General features: G+C 35.9%; 1 protein-coding gene across 4 annotated transcripts in view; it reads right to left on the bottom strand.

Annotated features, from left to right (window-relative positions):
* Nucleotides 1-20,963, bottom strand: part of GRID2 (glutamate ionotropic receptor delta type subunit 2) — a 1,475,972-nt gene that overhangs the window by 971,904 nt on the left and 483,105 nt on the right. Inside the window, exon 1 of one of the 4 annotated variants that reach the window (XM_087434597.1) lies at nucleotides 19,804-20,380. The exons of the other annotated variants lie outside the window; for them this stretch is intronic. The gene's annotated coding sequence lies outside the window, so the exon portion shown is untranslated. Of the gene's footprint in view, nucleotides 1-19,803; nucleotides 20,381-20,963 lie in introns of those variants that run through there. 4 annotated transcript variants of the gene reach the window in all.

Here is a 20,963-nt window from a genome sequence, read left to right as displayed (position 1 = left end):
ATAATCAAGTTCAAAGTAAAGCCATCTAGATTTATTCAATGAATACAAAAACACAGGCATACACAAATATATAATTACACATGTATACATGTATGTATGAATATGTGTATATATATACATTATATGTATATGTATATACTTAACAAAAATATGAGTCTAATCTCCATGTATCTCATTCTTTTAAATGAGTATAGAGTACTGATGATAACAATTGTGATAATAATGGCAATGGCCAACGTTTATTGACAACTATTACTAGCACTGAACCAGTCACTTTATATGTATTAAATCTTTTAATATTTAAAACACTATTATAAATTAAGTCCCATTTTTCTCTCCGTGTCCCTGTTGAGTTAACCATGAGCAAAACAATTTAAATGATAATGATGATTGCTAGGAAGCTGATTTTATTTACCTATCTATATCTATCTATTGTTTTAATAAAGAAGTACAATAAATAAAGATAAATAGCATGAGAACTCCTAATCACGAATTCATATTTATTAGTTTCAAGCATTATTTACTCTATTTAACATATTGGGACTCAGAGTTAAAACATTTTTTGTTTCTGTCTGTCTAATACTCCAATTTCTTCTGTGGAATTATCCTATGTCCCCAAATCGAATGATTCTGGTGTGACTCCAAATCCCAGTAGCCCTCTTCATTAAATTAAATTCTTAGGTGGGAATGATGTAGACCCACAATCCCAGTTACCCATTAAATTGGCCATATGGGTTTTTCCAGGTGTGGACATATGATCCATCACAGGCCACTCCAAAATGTATGTTGCAAAATGGAATTGGAGAAGGAGCTCTACTTTTGGGATCATGGAACTCTAAAGATGATCATTCATTGTTTCGATTTCTCTTGCCACATCAAGAAAGCCTGTCTTTAGTAGGAGGAAGTAAGGTCCACATCCATATGGAGTATAAGCAATAAAAGCGGTGAGATAAAGAACTGATGCAAAGAGAGAGAGAGGCAGGTAGAGGAAGTGAGGAAGGAAGGGGTGGCAGGAGAGAGGGTAAGGGAAAGAGAAGAGAGAGCTGAAAGCCTATTTTGTGTCTCTAGATTAAGTCAGGCCTAAAACCAGTTGTGTCCTGGCAAATATAACTGGCTCTCCACGAAGAAAAAAAACAAAACAGAATCCTGATTTGAAGTGTTTGTTCATCTCTGTAGTATAAATACTTCCACCAAGGCTGATCTCAAGCTATTTATGTTACATCAATGAATACAGAATTGGGAAGAGATGCACAACAGCACATCATTATTTCATTATTTCCAACATTCAGAAACAATATAGATGTAAATATATATATATTAAAACAATATAGAGTAAAATATGGTAAGATAAATAGAAAGTGGCAAGATTTGATTCACTCACCTTGTTCTTTGACCACTGATATAGAGACAATAAGATCCTCCCTAAAAACATATTTGTCATGCATACACTGAAAGCACCAATGCACATGAAGCTAAGAGTGTCCAACAGGTAGAAATCACTAGATAATTTTTATAAATATATATTAATGTATTTTATTTATTTGTTTGTTTGTTTGTTTTTTGGTGAGGAAGATTGGCCCGGAGCTAACAACTGTTGCCAATCTTCCTCTTTTTGCTTGATGAAGACGGTCTCTGAGCTAATATCCGTGCCCATCTTCCTCTATTTTTTACATATGGGATGCCACCACAGCATGGCTTGATGAGTGGTGCATAGGTCGGTGCCTGGGATCCAAATCAGCGATCCCCAGGCCACGAAAGCAGAGCGTGCGAACTTAATCACTGCGCCATGAGGCCGGCCCCATATTAATGTATTTTAATTTCAAAAAAGAAAATAACTGGAACACTGTTCTTTCATTTACCATTTGACTGCTCTGTATCATAAGACACAGAGTATTTTATTTGATTCCATTTCATAAAACAAACATTCCCTGGGAAGTCACTCTGTTTAGACAATGGGCTAAATGTGGAATGGGATATATCTTATTATAAATTGCATATGAATAAACTCATCAGTACAGTCGTGTTTAGAAGACTATAGATATATTAAAATCACAGAGATCCGAAGTAGAAAACATCTCTTTATGTTATTGAAAACAGGCATTTTAACATTTTAAGGTAATGCAGTTTTATTATTCAAAGGTACAAATGCAGCCTAGGAGGATTAGAAGGAAAAGGAAAAGGAAGAGAAGGGCAGTGATAGGGAGACAGGAAGCTGTGACCCAGATCATGCAGCAGCTCTTGTTGTGTGGATGGAGGACGGAGCCAGGAGAAAGCTGCGCCAGGGATCTGCCATTCCACGAGCGTATGCGAATGACTGAGCTGTGGGAAACACCACGAACAGAAGTGCTGGAGTTGAGCGTTTGCAGAGTTTGACCTGGTTGTGTCTACCTGATGCTTCAGCAAAAATTTAGGCAAGTCTCCAACAGAAGTAGCAGCAGTAGCATCATTAGAAAAGGAAAGGTTGTCTATTTGAGACTGTGGCAATGGTTAAAATCTCAGCTCTGAGCCAAGTGTAAGAGTTTACATTTATTTAGTAATATATTTCATCCCCTATAATGGTCACGGATTGCCAGGAGACAGAGAAGGCAGGATAAAATGAGAGAAAATGGAAAGGTGGTGTCAATATTTTAAATGTTGAAAAAGACGAGGGAGAGTCTTTCGGATGGTTGGTGGGAGTTGGTTTTGTGTACTAGAGTGCTGGTGCTGAAGACAAATTATCTGCTTAGGATTCAGTCCTCATCACTGGGAACACAGGAAACTTTCTATGTCTCAGTTTCTTCATCTGTAAATAGGACTGGTATTGGTGCCTACATCTTGGGTTATTGTGAAGATCAAATACGCATAAGGCACACAATAAATTTAGTATCTTTATTTCAAGTATTTTTGCGTGGATAGCTGAGTGAAATATCTTAAACTGGAGAGCAACCTAAGCCAGGAGGATGAGTGCAGAATTCATTTCACCTCATCTGTCCAAATGGGAGGATTATGCATAAGTTGGATAGAGAGAGAGATGCAGGGGGGTTAGATAAAACATGGGTATAGGGGTCCAAGACTGTACTAGTGTAAACCATAGAGGCAGGTCTGACATGTAACTAAAACCAACGTCAGAAAAAATCAAACACTAAGAGAAGAAGAACACTAGAGGCACTCCCCGCAGGGGATGGAGGCCAAATTGGTGAAGGAGGTGGCTATGCAGTCAGTAATTTTAACCAGATATTAGGAGGGGATGAATTTAACACTCCAAGAACGGATGAATTTCTCTGGTGACTAAAAAGGAGGTAAAGAACATAAATAGGTCTGGGGTTGGGAGGAGAAACAGGTAGAAGAATGGATCAAGGTTCAGAAGATTCCACAAAACGGAAAAGATTGTCCAATGTTGTAACTACGTGGCAAATTAACAGAGTAAAAAGTCATTCCTTCAATTCCTACACACTAGAGCAAAGCTTGTATATGTGGTCAAAACATATACGGGAAGCCAAAAGTTAAAGTAAGTTTGTTGAAACAATATAAAGAGAGCTAGGATAATTGTCAAAGGGATCGGGTTTAAAGAAAAATAAACACTTGCAACAACAAAATTCCTTTTCTTTTGGGTTACTGCCACGTGTGAGCCTGATAGTCAATGCACTGAGAGGGATTATAAAAAGGAGGTGGGGGGAAGAAGCAAGGAGGGAAGAGGAGACGAGGAAGGAAGGTGAGGGGCAGAGAGCATATATTTACCACTTCTTGTCAGGCACTCCTGTATATGTTCAAAAGTAGCAGAGAAATGAGAGATAATTCCTACTCTCATGTCATGTTTACAAAGAGGGGTTGTCTAGTTTCTAAAACAATGCCCAGGACATGGTAAACCCTTAACAAATATTTGTTGAATGATTGGGCAACTTAAAACTTGATTTATGCTACATCTCAGAAAAGTAGAGAAGACAGGAGATTATTGCAGAGCTACTGCTTTTTCTCTCCATGAAAATGAGCAAGAAAAACAAGGCAAAAAAAAAAAAAAAAATCAGGAGAATAAAAAGATATTCAAGACATGGCATTTTTTAAAAACCAATCAAACTGCCTCTAAACCAGTGGTTTTCAAAGTGCAGTATGAGGTGCCTGGGAGTCCCCAAGACCTTTTCAGAGGGCCTCTGAGGGCAAAATTATGAAAATATATAATATTACCAGAGATATTATTTTCCTTTTTCATTGTATTGACATTTGCAGTGATGTCGTTAAATCAATGGTGGGTAAACTGTTGGTGCCTTAGTCCTAATTAATGCAGTGGCACCAGACTCTGCTAGTTAGTGGTCAATAGCTACAAACTCACTGTTAATAAAAAAAGATAGATTGATAGATAGACAAACAAACAAAGATATAAATCCAGTTTCACTTAAGAATATCTTTTATCAGGGCCGGCCCCATGGCATAGTGGTTAAATTCGGTGCTCTCTGCTTCAGTTGCCCAGGTTTGTGGGTTCGGATCTCAGGCGTGGACCCACACTGTCAGCCATGCTGTGGCGGCCACTCACATATAAAGCAGAGGAAGACTGGCACAGATGGTAGCTCAGGGCTAATCTTCCTCAAGCAAAAACAGAGGAAGATTGGCAACAGATGTTAGCTCAAGGTGAATCTTCCTCAGCAAAAGAAAAAAAAAAATGTCCTTTATAAAGCAGTAAAAAAATACAAATTTTGTTGAATCTTAACTCTTAAGGACACCTTTTTAACATTCTATGTGACAAAATGAGAAGTCCACATAGAGCACTTGAGTGATTGAGACAGGAGCTAAACTACCCATGTGTTTTCATCAAACATTATCTTTACTTGGAAGAATGATTGACAGAAAAACTGGTAACTCAGACTTGAGTATCTGACAGACATTTTCTCAAAAATAATGAACTGAGTTTGTCACTTCAAGGAAAACAAATAATATTACTTGTTAACTTAAATAAAATTCAAATTTCAAAGCAAAATTAGAATTCTGGAAAACTTGTATCTGCCATGGTGAACCTGATAGGTTGCCAATGCTTAAATAGTTTTTGGATGAAATTAGTGGAGATATTAATGTATGTTACGTTTTTTGTTTTTTTTGTAAGATTTTGCCAGAGGTTTCTTTCTTTCTTTTTTTTTTTTTGAGAAAGATTGGCCCTGAGCTAACATATGTTGCCAATCTTCCTCTTTCTTATTTTCTCCCCAAAGCCCCAGTACATAGTTGTAGGTCTTTCTAGTTCTTCTATGTGGGACGCCACTTCAGCCTGGCTTGATGAACATTGAGTATGTCCACATCCAGGATCCGAACTAGCCACTCTGGGGCCGCCAAAGCGGAATGCGTGAACTTAACCACTATGCCACTGGGCCAGCCCCTGGATGTGATGTTTTGATATTATATAATGAAATATGTCAACATTTGGAAGATCTGCATAACTCAGTGAACCAACGTTTTCCAAATAACCAATGCGTTTTACAAAATCATTCACAGGTAAATATGCATTCAAAGAGCACACTGTATCTATGAATTTTAATTTAGCAGAGTAAAAAGTTTGTTGATGTGATTTCAAGATTCCACATGGCAACCAGCACTTGAGAAGCTCCCATTTTTTGAGTTTGGTATAGTAGCAGAGAAAAATATCCACAATTATCTGGAAAGCCTACTGAAATACTTCTTTCTTTTCCAACTATGTATCTGTGTGAGGCTGGATTTTCCTCATATACTTCAACAGAAACAAAATATTGAAATAGATTGAATGCAGAATCTTTTTATAAGACAGACGTAAAACAGATTCATACAAACGTAAAACGGTATCTTCTCATGAAATTGTTTTTGTTTTGAAAAAGTTATTTTCATTAAAAATGTTACTTATGTTAACATATCATGTGTTTATTATTTAATACTATGATTTTTAAATAAACATTTTTATATTTTCTAAGTTTGTATTTCTGATACAGCAGACATCGATAGATACAACTCATGCAGACAAAAGCTTTGTGGGGCCCTCACTAATTTTATAAGTGAAAAAGGTCACTGATTCCAAAAAGTGTGAAAACCACGTCTCTAATCCATGTAACTGCCCATCAAGAAGGATCAGTAACTAGACCTTGCGCTCCTGATGGCTGGCTTTACAAGCCTTTGCTTTATCTGATTTCATATTCAGCTTCTTGACTTGTTTTCAATCCTTTCAGGTTCTGATTTCTTATCTGTGGCCTCACCTTTCCTAACACATATGCCGTCAATGTCTCCCTCTACCAGATCTCTTACTGCCCCTTATACTTGATGTCGGCTCTGTAACGTAGTTTCTTGATGCCAGGCCTTGGCGTCAGTTTGCCCTTTGCCTGTGGACCACATCTGCTTCTAGATGGCTCCTCTAGCTCAGCACAGAAGATGACACTTCTCAGCCCCTGCCCATGTGTCTGTTATCTATAAGACAATGTACAATTTGACCTAGATTACTGAGTGGAGGTTGCAATCTAATAATGTTTTATTATATTATCTTCCCAAATTTTAGTAACATTTCTAAATTATACACTAATATGAGTATACAAACTTTCCCTTATTAAGTGTGTGGAATTTTCTCATATGCAACTAAGATATTTGAGATCAGCATCCAGCAAATATTATTTATTAATATGAATAATGTAAGTTACTACTATATCGTGTAAACAGCTGCTTCCTGGGTTTTTGGATGCTTGTATTCGGCCCCGAGAACTGCAGGTGTGCCCCCTTTCTTTGTGATCACTATACCTCAAATCTTTTACAGTCACAAGTACCACAAGCCCTTTTAAGTAAAACAAATAACTTGTGGGCAAGCAGGGTTAGACATTTTGTACAAGAGGGCCAAACCCATCCCTGGAGAGAGTCTGGGCTCATCACTCTGAAGACTTTACAAGCATAACACGATGCAGCCTTCTTAAAAATCCAACCACGGTATTTAGCAAGATGACCCCTAGGTTTTTTTTAAGAGTTTTTGTAAAGTTGCAAACATTGCAATTCGGTAGTAACTTCTCCAGAAGCATCTCATTAATGTCAGCTAAGGAGCTTTATTCATTTTACTGCAGCCCTGCCTATTTGCACTTTGACTTTTCCTTCACAGTCCTTAGCTTGTACAAAGGAAAGAAGATAAAAGGAAAATAAAATTAAAGATGACATTCCTATGCATTCCCTCAAGAGGAAAACTCACAGCTGTCGGAATTGCTAAAGCAAAATTTTCAATCTATATATATATATACATACACATGCACACACATATATGTATTTGTTTGAGTCACATATTATGTAAGTGATAAGGTACAAAAATGAAGTGAGAACTACAGATGTTTCCCGTTGGCAATAACCTTTCTGGCTTCACTTGGCCTACACCGCCATAGAGAAAATCTTCAGGAAATCAGGCATCCAAATGCAGCTTACTTATAATGCTGCACCTGTGCATATGGGCAAAGAATTCATCCAGAACATTGTACTTTTTTGTAGCTAAATTAATATTAATTAATACTTAAATGCTTATAAACTAATCCTCATCTAAATGTAGAGTATATAGTAATGAGTCCAGCGATCTGGAAATAAAACAATCTAATAACATCAGATGCACATCGAAAGACATAAATAGCTCCTCAAGTGAGCTCCTAACCCCTATTTCTGCAGATGTGAAATTATAGCTGTGGAAAGATAACATAGGTCATCAGCTACCTCATTATTTCTGAAAAATATATGGTGCCTGGTGAAAAAAGCTATATATTTGGTCATATTTTAAAACATGCAAGTTTACATAGTTTGAGAAACAGTTGAGTACATTTCTGACAGGAAAATTTCAGTTGGCTTTAATTCAGCCAAGTTTACTGACAGTTCCAGTGGAAGTAGAATTTTGCAATTAACTTGTTCCATTATGTGGGAAAAGCAATTATTAAACACAGACTAGACTAATGAGGAGAGGAGCTGCTAGGAAGATTACAAGCTGACCATGGGTCAACCCATATAAACCATGCACACTCTAATGCTACTCGATGAGATAAGAGCAGACCTTAGAATCAGGATTAGTTGGGAAACCGGTTGTTTTTGGGTTTCAGTGTCCATTTCCCATTTGAATTGATTATGACAGAATTTGAGGCCCTCTAACAAGTAGAAGTAACCCAGGTGGTTATTCATTTGGAGAAGGGTGCCATGGGAAGCAAAAATATTACCTTTATTGTTTTTCAAATACAGGAAGGTTGCAGTAGGAGCAAGAGATTTTCGAACATTTCCTTGATTTGCACTTGAAGAGATATGACTTATGAGGCTACGTATGGCTTTAGTATCCATTATTTTGCTTTGTAGAAGAAAATAAGAACAGACACACATACTCAGTGAAGGAGTTGCTCACAGAAGGCTTTTAGCACACAGAACCCCCTAAGAGAGAGTACTATACATTTCCTAACAGTATCTCTCGAGGTAATATTTTTGCTTCTGACTTATCAGAAGGAAATAATGTAGGTCACTGGCTTTCATAAAGACTGTTCCAACTGGAATCTGGGGTAATTGAGGACTTAGCCAATCCTCCTAAAGGTAGCACCAAAATGTGGCCCACTTGCATCGGAATGCCATGGGGTACAAATGAGAAGGGTGAATTCCTGGAACCCACCCAAGACTTACTGCGTCAGGGTCTCTGGAATGATGGCTGAAAAGCTGAATTTTCCAAAAGCATCTAGATTATTATTTGCGTAATAAAATTTGAAAGCGCTGCCTTTTTTCAGGAAATAATTTGTATCAATACAGAAGATCAGGAATTAATTACATATTTTCACAGATAGGAACAGACTGATACCACAAAAGTCATGACTTGTAAAAGATCATTGAGTTTATTAAGGATTAAAGTGAAATGAGAAACTGGGTATCCTGATTTTAAATCAGTGTTCTTGCATTACACCTGACTCTAGGCAGCATTTCCACAGCATTCCTCCAGATAGAGTTCCTCTGGATCTAATGCTAAGAAAAACAGAATCGAACAGTAACTGAATATTCATAATCTATTTCCACAATTCCTCTATTTTAGGCATACCATCACCTAGAAAAGGGAGAGAAGCTATTAATTCCAAATCCTTGAAGCTCCCCACTATTGCAGCCTTGCAAAGATGCTGAGCTACTTGGTTATGTCATTGCAGTATTTCTGTCTGTAGCATGTTCATTGATGTACTCCTATTTGTAACATTTTCATTTTAGTCTCTCAGAAAGTGGCATAAACGAATTTCAATGCATTAAGAGAAATATTAAACTGTAACAACTAATAGAAAAATGTAAATCACAGCTACCTAAGGATTTTTATAGACCACAAATCTAATTCCCATTTATAAAGTGGATGCTAGCAATTTATGTATGAAATAATATATCCTTTTAAATTTTGTGCCTTTAATTTAGCTTCTCTTGCAAGTGTTCATAGCACTTTAATTCCATCACATTGCTCAAAGATATACGTTTCTTTGGGACATTTTAAAACTGTGAAATCTCACGCAGAGTCTCAAATGGATTCAAATGCTACGAGATTACTTTCTTGAGTCTCAGATTTAACCGTAATCCTGCTAACAACTCGTAAAAACAATGTTATTTTGTTTCAGAGTTGCGTGTTTGTGGTGTGTGTGTGTACCTTGCTATGATCAATATTCTATCCTAAGAGGCTTGAAACCTTTTAATCTTGTTTGATACTCAAAAGTCATTTCTAATTCTGCTTTATCTCCTTTCCTGTTTCGTCTGCCGATACAGGGAGGAAAAAGATGGAGTTTCTTTATTCTTCTACAGCATCAAGGACTCTCAAAACACACATTATGAAATAAGAACCGAAGTCTAAACATAACAGCACCAAGTTGTGTTTACCAAATTTGTAAATCAAACTAAGATACCTCATTAAAATGATTGAAAGCCCTGAAGAGGAGCTCTTCAAGCATGCATCAGGAAATGCTAAAATTCCTCATGCTTGCTTGAAAGGCTCACAGTTTGACTGCCATGGCATTCCTAGATGCACCAATTAATGTGCAGGGGACCAGCCAAGTTAAACCACGGAGTCAATCAGTAGAAAAGGAAAGAGTGACAGTATAATGCTTTATTTCTACTGTTGGTGCTGGTAACTACTGAACTCACACCAAGCCTAGTCCAGGTGGCTTTAAAAAAATCCATAGTATTTTAGAAGGGTGGTGACAGAGGTGCCAGAAGTCTGGGAGTAGAGGAAAGGAGCCTATAAAGAGAAAAATGGGGGGGAAGCTTCTTCCACCACAGAAATTGCAGTCTTTAGCAGGTATTTCTTCTGGATTACAAAATACAGATAAAGGAGAATGATATTAATTGACCACCTGAAAATAGGCAATAACATTCTATTGTTTGGGTATAAAGTTTTATGTCTAACAGAACACAAGCTTTAATGTCATTTACTCCATGTTGGAATGTCACCTTTAGAGTTATTTTTCCAGGGGTACGTGTGTTGAGCAAAAATGCACATGGGAAGTTTGTTCAGCTTTCTTATTTCAAATTATAGCACACACTGAGATAAAACATTTCAATTTAATATTCATTAGTCAAATGAATTGTTACCATTTACCTTGACGTGCATTCATGTTTAGGATTATTTGATTTGCTAAAAAGCTTGGAATACTATATACAGTGCAGAGCACTTGCATCCATATTGCAAAGACAGAATAAATTACCTCAAGTGTAGACTATTATCATAAAAAAGATGTTTCAGATTTGCAAAAACACACATTACTTCCATCTGGTAAATGGTAACTACTAAAATATTTATAAATATCACATCATAATTCACATGTCACACATAGCAGTGATATTCAATTTTCATGTCTCCCAATTAAAAGCTATTATCTATTGTATAACACATAGTCACATATTTGTATATCTAACAGAAAAAGAATGATTTCCTTAATATCTCCACGGGGATTACTTTCTCATCCTGCTGTACAAATAACGTAAACATAATATGGAAGGAGCTAAAACACCATGGCTTACTGAAGTTTGTTTGTGTTCGTTTTCAGTAACATAATAGAACAAATTGTTTCTAGATGTATTTAGGCTCATAATTGCTGATCTCAGTTTTTCTTTTAAACATTCTTTCAATCGAATGGCTGGATGCTGTACAGCATTTAGATATCTCCCTAGGAATAAAGTACACAGTTAAGCAATATACATAAAAAAAGCCATTTCCCAAAAACACCTTGACTAAAGACTCTAATTCATTTATGTGACTCAAACATAAATCATACATTGTTTAACCACAACTACTGGATTGTAGTTAATTTATAGTAGAGAGTGCATTTAAGTGCAATTATATAAGTGATGAAAATAACTAGATCCCAGTCCAAATCCAACTCCTTTTTACAGAACAAAGCACGTAAAGGCATAGTCATGATATATTAGTGTACCAGACCTTCTTAAATTACCTTCAGACTACAAAAGAAGTGTTGAAACATTCTGCGGCCATTTCTGACTCTTCCAAAAATAAACTTAAATTTCTTCTTGAAATTTTCTATTTTCAGTTTCTCGTACACAGAAGTTCAGATAATAAATTTAAAATGTTTAAAAAATTTTACCTGCAGGATACAGACTCGAACACTGAGAATAGTCTTCCTCAACTTTTTTGAAGGCAGACTGTCTTCCATTGTAAGATTTCCTCAAACAATCCTCCTTTGAAGATTTTCTTTTGAAGATGATTTGTGCTTCACTATTCCTAAGATTCCGCTTCTGCTCCCCCACGTATTACATTATTACATCATATTTCCTTTACTGTGCGACTATATTATAACACTCCGCAGTATATCAAAAATTCAACTAAGTCATTTAAGTGCCTTTATGTGGTCCATTTTAAATCAATCCTTTCTGTCTGTTATATATGTCCTTAATTATGTTCATTAGGCTATAGGTCCATCTTTCTCCTCAGCTTACAAACATGGTCTAGTATCTCCTATACCAAAACCCTTTCCTTGAATACTTCTGCCTCCTTAAACTTTCTTAAAATAGAAATGGACATACAAGTTCTTTGTAAACTGGAAGGCACTATGGAAATGTTTGTTCTCTTTTGTTGTTATTGCTTATTCATTCAAATAAGTATTGAGCAGTACTATTTGCCATATACTATTTCAGCAGTTCTCAAAGTATGGTCTGAGGACCCCTAGTGTTATCCTGAAACACATTCACGGTCTCATAGGAAGTTAAAACTATTTAGATAACAATACGAAGATGTTATTTGCCTGTTTTACTCTTGTTTTCTCATGAATGTACAGTGATTTCCCAAAGGCTGCATGACCATTAGCTCTGATAGCTAATGGAAAGTGTGCTTGTGTATTTCTCAGTTTTAAAATTTTCTAGGCTTTAATTTCTAATATGGTAAAAATCACTAGCTATAATCCACATAAACCAGAGGCTGGCAAATATTTTCTGTAAATGACAAGATAGTAAATAGTTTAGGCTTGGCAGGCCACATGGCATGTGTCACACTATCAACTCTGCCATTACAGTGATAAAACAGCCATAGACAATACAAAAATAAACGGGGGTAGCTCTGTTCCAATAATATTTTATTTACAAAAACAGGAGATGGGCTGCATTTGGCCTGCATGCTATAGGTTGCCAACCTCTTTGGTCTCGGTGTCCTCAGAGTTTTTTAAGAAGCCCTGGCAGTCTAGTGGTTAAGGTTCAGCACTCTCAAGGCCACAGCATGGTTCATTTCCTGGTCAGGGAACCACACCACCAGTCTGTCGGTTGTTGTCTTGTGGTGGCTGCATGTTGCTGTGATGCTGAAAGCTATGCCACCAGCATTTCAAATACCAGCAGAGTCACCCATGGTGGACAGGTTTCAGCAGAGTTTCCAGACTAAAACAGATTAGAAAGAAGGCTTTGCCCCACTTCTGACAAAATTGGCCATGAAAACTCTATGAATAGCAGTGGAGCATTGTCTGATACAGCCCTGGAAGGTGGGAGGACGGCGCAAAAAAGACCAGGAAGGGCTCAGCTCTGCGTCGCTGAAGGGTTCAGTCCACAGCGTCGCTGGAAGTTGGAACCCACTCAATGGCACTAACAACGAAAACTTTTTAAACGTGTAAATGGGGTTCTGAGACAAAGAACTTTGAAAACCACTGTGGAAGGCTCCTAAAGTTGAAATAAGCCTTGGGTGCTACTCACATGGAGCTGTCTAGAGGGAAAGATAGACACAATATATTGGGATTCCTGTCATATTGGCAACAAGTGAAAGTTGATATGAAGCAGGAAGGGCAATTCCATCCAGGAATAGGTCTGAGTGTTATCAAGGAACACATCATGAAGAAATAATATCTATATTATCCAGTATATGGTCAAGGTGAGGAAAGCCATTTGGGGCTACGGAGTTCTCTTCTCTGTGCTACACGTAAATAATGGCACAAGGTAATGTTTAGAAAACTCTTCATGTTTCTAAAGGTGGAATATATTTTCAGTTAAATTTTAAAGTACTTGAACTTAATTGGCCTGAGCAGTCTCTGGACAGCAAAAGCTTGGATCGCTGATGTTAAATTCCAAATCCTAACTTCTCTAAGAGGGTTATAGACTCTAAGCAGACTGAATTAGTCATTTTTTATCTGTATAAAATCCTGCCCTCACAGGAACACAGACATTTTTATGGGTATAAATCCAGGTTGAACAGGAAAGGTTTTACGTATTTCCATAGTTTTATTAACTCTTACTAGACTTCGATAGTAACATTATCCTTTAGAATGCTAAGCTCTGGAATACATAGCTACCTTGATGCTCTGAATATTTATTTATATTCTATATTCATTCTATTTGGATTGGAAATCATCACCAACACTTATATTAATGCTTATTGCTGACCTTGCTATTTAATTTCTAGTTTTCAATTTATTCCATGATGCTCAAGACTCAAACATAAGATATTATTTTCCATTTTTTATTTTGGAAAAACATTTTTAGCAAATGCAATTTATATTTTGAAAGTAGGTTATGTGACCTTAGTATCCATGTGGTTATAATGTGTCAGTTATTAAATTAATGACCATTTTGGTAATATAATGAAATACGACCACCACAATTTAATAATCCTTGAATTGATCAGAAAATTCCACTTCTACTAAGCTACCTTTCAGAAATATGTGTACATATTCCAAAGTTTCACACTTAAGAATATTCATTGTAACATTGTTTGTAATACCACAAATTAGCCAAAGAAATGTCAATGCTTATGTGATTAAATTAATCACATAAAGTGATTAAATTAATAATGGAACAGCTGTTCTACAGAAAACTATGCAATCATTTCAGAAAATGAGGTTGACCAACAAGTTAATATGGAAAGCTCCAAGACAACCAAATTGTATAAGAATACGTACACTCAATACCATTTCTTTTTTTCTTTCTTAAGATGTATATGTATGCATACATCTACATATGCAAATTGTAGGCAATGTACCGGAAGGAAATTGCCACAGCCTTTCATCCAATTCTTCTCAAATTTTAGTGGGCTTCAGAATAATTTGGGGATAGGGGATGGGAAATGGTCCCACTTTAAAAATTCTTTCTATGTCTGATGGTACCCAATGAAATCTGCCTTGTCCATAGGATCTCACACAATTCTGATGCACGAGGCAGCAGATAAAAGTAATGTACAGTCACGTATGAGAAACAGCACTGTAAGCATTACCTGCAGAAGTTCCTGAACAAGCATTTCCTCTGTACTAAATGCACGTGTAGCTCCTAGCCTATTTCTCCAGGCATCTTCAGCTATCCCTGTTTATAATACTTCCTACAGGCCTGTTTACCCTTTGCTATTTTTAGCTCATCTTACTTTATTTTCCCACCTCTTTATTCTCTTATGTAGCCTCCAAAAATTGTTAGCCTATCCTTAGAAAGTTTAGATTATCTCTCATCTTCCTACCTTTGCTTTTATACTTTGAGATACTCTCTTTACCCTCAACCCCATCTTCACTTGTTAAATTTTATGCCTTTGAGCTGCCTCTTCTATAAATCTTTTCTTTATTATTCTCAACCACTGTTCTTTCTCCTTACAGCAAATTGTACTTGTCATTGAGCACACTGCCTTTTCTTGTTAGTATATTATAATTAGCTGATTCCTTGACTTTTCTCCATTAAAGCAGGCTCTAGGAAGGGTGGGATCTTTAAGTTCTTGTTGTATTACAGCGTTTCTGGTACTCTATAGAGTCTCAACCCACACTAACCGAATTGAGAGAAGTGGTTTCATTGTATATTTCCAATGCAAAGTGACAAGGAGTTTTATTTGATACACTCTCAAGTGCAATGTTTTATGATGTCTCATTCCCAGAACATTCTACACATGTCCTTCCATGGCCTCTCACCCTTTTTCCTCCATCCCCATCACTAAGGCCACACATACCTAAGTAGGAACTGCAGGCCTAATTAAGATGAAATGCAGTGTCCAGAAATTACACAGAGAAGCATTAGTACTCTCTAACCTGTCTCTAGCCAAGTAGTTCTCTAAAGCCCTTTGCATATTTGAAATAATATATTTAGTTATCAGAAATCATTTGCTTAATGTCTCTCTTCTCTGATGCAACATTCTTCTTGAGGATATAAACTGTGTGTTTTATTCATTACCATATCCTCAGTAAGAGAGTGGTTGGCTCATAAAAGATGTTACATACTGCCTAATTAAATGACTAAAACTATCCTTTCCTTCATTCTTCTATCTCATAAAAGAACTAATCTTTACACCAGAACGTGGGGATCACCTATAGACAATGCTCCATTTTATAATGTCAAATGATGACAATATTTAAGGCCTTGATGAATACAAAATCAAATGAAAACAAAAACATTTAAAATGTTTGTGGTGCAAAAAAAATTGGTTTTACTATGTCTTTGCCTGAAACATTAAATAAAATTCCTCCCATAGAGCAAAACAAAACATTTGAAACAAAAACAAAACTCAAAAACTTTATACAGCCTCCTATACTTCTGAAGGAAATGTTGACAATATTCACTGGAATGACAACAGCTTTGTACCTAGTACTAATATTTGCTCCTTACATAGCAATATAAATATAAAGTTATCGGGAAATCCTTTAGGTTGATGCTAACAAGGGAAAAACATTTTCTTAACCCAATTGAACAAGATATTTCTCTACCATAACTGACATTTTCAAATCAATGCTGCAAAAAATAGATTTTTGGTCCTGACTACTTTGACATGAAGCTGAGTTTAACAGATATCTTTAAAAACACTCTTTTAAAAGCAGTTGATTTTCCATTTCATGAAGGTTGCTCCTGCACAAGCTAAAGTATACTGGTTTTTGCTCAACAGTGATCATCATCTACCAGAAACTAACTGGAGGCAAGGTGCCCTGCAAGACCATGTCACCACAGTTTCCAGCAGGCTAAGCCACAAGCTGGTGCCTAAAACTAATCCTTTTCAACATCCAAGATCTTGAAAATAGTCCGTCCCCATCAGTATAAATAAACGTCAATAAAAAGCCATACTATAATTTTGCCCTCAATTTATCTATTATTTTAGCTTAAGGTAAATTATGACAGTTTTTTAGAATTGATTAACATTTTATTCCTCATATATAGCAGTTTATCTGATGGTTAAAACTTGCATATGTTAAGTAGGACATATGTAGTTATTCCTTTCATCTGAATAAGAAAATGCCAGGTAAATTGCTACATAGAATTTAAGACAGACTATCAAATAGACAAACGCAAAAATCTCCTTGGGGTCCAAGGCAACAAATATTAAATTTTCTTACTGATGATATCAGTACTATCCACTAATGTGATTGGATGAAAGAATAGATATTCATTTTTGGTAGCACTTCAATGGGATTTATGGTTGAATAATGTAAATCAATACACCCCAGAGTCTTGGACAACCTTAACTCTGATGTTCTGTATCAAAATCTGACTTGTATTAAGCAATATTTATGCTTAATAAATACCTGAATACTATGACTTTCTATAGGTATTTCCTAGTGTTCTGAAGATATTAGTTTCATGGATATTATTAGGTATTATTGAAGAAAAAGAGTTCTAGAATCAAATATGTTTGGAGAAGTGTAAGTTAACAATAAAAAAATTAAGTTGAGGGGCTGGCCCCGTGGCATAGTGGTTAAGTTCAGTACATTCTGCTTTGGCAGCCTGGGTTCGTGGGTTCAGATCTTAGGCACAGACCTACACCACTCGTCAGCCATGCTATGGCAGCGACCCACATACAAAATAGAGGAAGATTGGCACAAATGTTAGCTCAGGGCTAATCTTCCTCAAGCAAAAAAAGAGGAAGATTGGCAACAGATGTTAGCTTAGTGTGAAACTTTCTCAGCAAAAAAAAACCCAAAAAAATTTAAGTTGAGTTTTTTCTACAATTCTTTTTCTCAGACCTGTAAATATATTAATGCTTATTTAAAAAACCAGAAAGGCCTTAATATGAAGTGTTTCTCAAATGGTTTATTATATACCTTTTTACCCCTGGAAATATCTTGAAATTCTAAATTTTTCCCTTGATTTAAACTGAATCTCTGAAAATTTGTATGGAAAATTTGTATGGAACAAAAGACCCCGAATAGCCAAAGCAACCTTGAGCAAGAAGAATAAAGCTGGAGGCATCATAGTTCCTGATTTCAAACTATATTACAAAGCTATAGTAATCAAAACAGTATGGTATTGGCATAAAAACTGACACACAGATTGACGCAACAGAACAGAGAGTCCAGAAATAAACCCAGGCATGTACAGTCACTTAATTTTCAACAAAGGTGCCAAGAATACATAACGGGAAAAGGATAGTGTCTTCAATAAATGGTGCTGTGAAAACTGGAAAGCCACGTGCAAAAGAATGAAACTGGACCCCTATCTTACACTATACAAAAAAATCAACTCAAAATGGATTAAAGATTTGAACCTGAAAGCACAGAATTCCTTGAAGAAAATATAGGGGTAAGCTCCTTGACACTGAGGCAACCTATGGAATGAGAGAAAATATTTGCAAACCACATACCCAAATAGGGGTTAATGTTGAAAATATACAAGGAACTCATACAACTCAATAGCAAAAAAAACAAATAACTCAATTAAAAAATTGGAAAAGGATGTGAGTAGACATTTTTCAAAAGAAGACACACTAATGGCCAACAGGTACATGAAAGAGTGCTCCACTTCTCTGATCATTAGTGAAATGCAAATCAAAACCACAATGAGGTATTACTTCATCCCTGTTAGGACATCTATTACACCAAAAAGCCAAGAGGTAACAAATGCCAGTTAGGTTGTGGAGAAAAAGGGACCCTTGCTCAGTGTTGGTGGGAATGTAAACTGGCACAGCCATTACAGAAAACAGAACAGAGGTTCCTCAAAAAATTAAAAATAGAACTACTATATGATCCAGGAATCTCACTTCTGAATATATATCCAAAGGAAACGAAATCACTTTCTCAAAGAGATATCTGTATCCCTACGTTCATTACAGCATTATTCACCATAGCCAAGATGTGGAAACAATCTAAGTGTCTGTCGATGGATGCATGGATAAGGAAACATCTTCCAGTTACAAGATGAATAAATTCTGAGGATCTAACATGTAGAATGGTGACTATAGTTGATAACACTGTATTATATAATTGAAATTTGCTAAGACAGTAGATCTTAAGCATTCTCACCAAAAAGAATAAAAACAGTAGCTATGTGAGGTTATGGATGTGTTAATTAACTTGACTGTGGGAATCCCTTCACAATGTGTATCTATATCCAATCATCTTGTGGTACACTTTAAAATATATTACAATTTTATTTGTGAATTATAACTCAATAAAATTGGAAAGAAACAAAAAAGAACTATGAACAGTTAGCCCGTATTGCTATGGCCCTTCTTAGGGTTGTCTTTGCCATGATGCATTATCTCTATGCCTCTGGCTTGCATTGACAGATGCTTTAAGAAACGACTGTTGGACATACCTTATTACATTTATTCTACGGATTTTGCTGATAACATCCACTGCATCTTTCAATGTCCATTTTAAAATCAGTTGAGATATCTCTATGATATCTCTAACTAATTTGGCTTGTTTTCTTCTAATGGACACTATGAATTACTGTAATTGCTCAAATTCATTCTTTGCTCTGTCCACCTGGATTCTATAAGAAAAAGGGAAGCCAACTTCTAGGACTAAATAGAATTCATTTTTACATATGAATCTTTCCCTTGTTTTTTATTTTCTTAAGTCTTTTTTTAAATTTATTTTATTAAAAAATATTTTAAACCACTTTATTGAGTTATGATTGATATGCAAAAAGCTCTACACAAGCAATGTATACAACTTGATGAGTTGGGAGATAAGTATACACTCATGAAATCCTCACCTCACTATATGCCATAGACAATTAAGTTTATATTTTTATTCTCTAAGTACTTAACTACTTTTTTAACCCTTTTTCATATATACAATATATGAGTTAATAGCCGCAGTTAATATTTATTGTATTTTTATTATACACTAATCATTGTCAAACTATTTTTATGCACGATATCATTAATTGTCACAGCAATGTTGAGATGTAGGTGACAACTGTTTTGTTCATTTTACAGATGAGGAAAATGAAGCTTGTGCCAATTAACTTGCCCAAGGCCATGAAGCTAATAAATAGTGAAGCTAGCATTTGAACCCAGGTTTCTCTGACTTGAGAATAAAAGCGCTTAACTTTATACTGGAGCTGATCTCTGATCAGTTAGTTCAGCATTTTTCTTGAGTTGTACATTACCTTTTCAATCCCATTGTCATTTTATAGCTCTCAGACCAACCATTAGTAATTAGGAGAACATCCCTTTGGTTTTCTGCAAAGCATACTCACTCAATTTCTGCAGTCACTCACAATCCTTGGATTCTTTGGGTAAGTTTCTATTGCTTTCCTTCACAGTGATGTAAAGAAGTAGACATAAAATGATGATCTTCATTTTATGTGCTCTGTTTTTCCCTGTTACATGAAATGCAATTTAAATTTTAGTGTGGGTAAAAATCCTAAAATCTTCCTATAAGTAACAGACCTTTAAAACTGGCTTTTTCCTTTTCCTATCCCTCCTCTTTCTCAATATCCCAAGGTATGAGTTTAAATGTCAGGCAATATGGTGTTGGAACTCATGTCCTTTCAGTGGCACTACAAGATAATGACAGCTTAATCATTCCATCTCCTCCTGAGAAAGACAGAGTTCCCCGAAAGAAGGGTCAGATGATTGCTGTATGATAAGTGCTGTAACTGCACAATGAACTGCTGCGATCCATAGCTACTTTTAATTGAATAACCTTGTTCTCTTTTTAAAGTGAAGGAGAAGTCAGAGGGAGAAGGCCAAATACCGTATGATTTCCTTCATTAAGTAGTAGATAATAACAACAATAAACAAACACATAGGGACAGAGATTGGATTGGTGGTTACCAGAGGGGAAGGGGGGAGGGGGGAGGGTGAAAGGGATAATTCGGTACATGTGTGTGGTGATGGGTTGTAATTAGTATTTTGGTGGTGAACATGATGTAGTCCATGCAGAAATAGAAGTACAATGATGTACACCTGAAATTTTTGCAATGTTATAAACCAATGTTACTGCAATAAAAAAAAATAAATGTAAAGTGAAGGAGATTGTAGACCTGGGAAGAGGAAAGATTTTTGCTCTATTTTAGGTGAGTGTAATAAAACCATAAAATCATAAAGAATACAACTCAAAAGAAAATTCATGAAGGATCTCTTAGTAAATTCAGCAGCAGGTACCTCCCAGCATCTGCCCACAGCAAGTCTGTGCTGAGTACACTTACTTAACTTATGGCTGATACAAGATATTTTTTAAATGAGAAATAAAAATATGTTTTGATATATAAAGTTTGGTTATTAAGACTAAAGTTATCAGAAGAGTCAGGTTAAAATAAGGGAAATTATTAATAATATATAAAATGTCTGGAAGATAGTGAATACACTGGAACATAAAGCAAAGTGGTGCTCCACAGACTGACAAAGGTCATAA

Source organism: Ceratotherium simum, chromosome 8 (assembly GCF_057802395.1).
Source record: "Ceratotherium simum simum isolate JZ-2026a chromosome 8, ASM5780239v1, whole genome shotgun sequence".
Classification (NCBI taxonomy): domain Eukaryota; kingdom Metazoa; phylum Chordata; class Mammalia; order Perissodactyla; family Rhinocerotidae; genus Ceratotherium; species Ceratotherium simum.
This window is presented reverse-complemented; position numbering and strand designations above follow the sequence as displayed.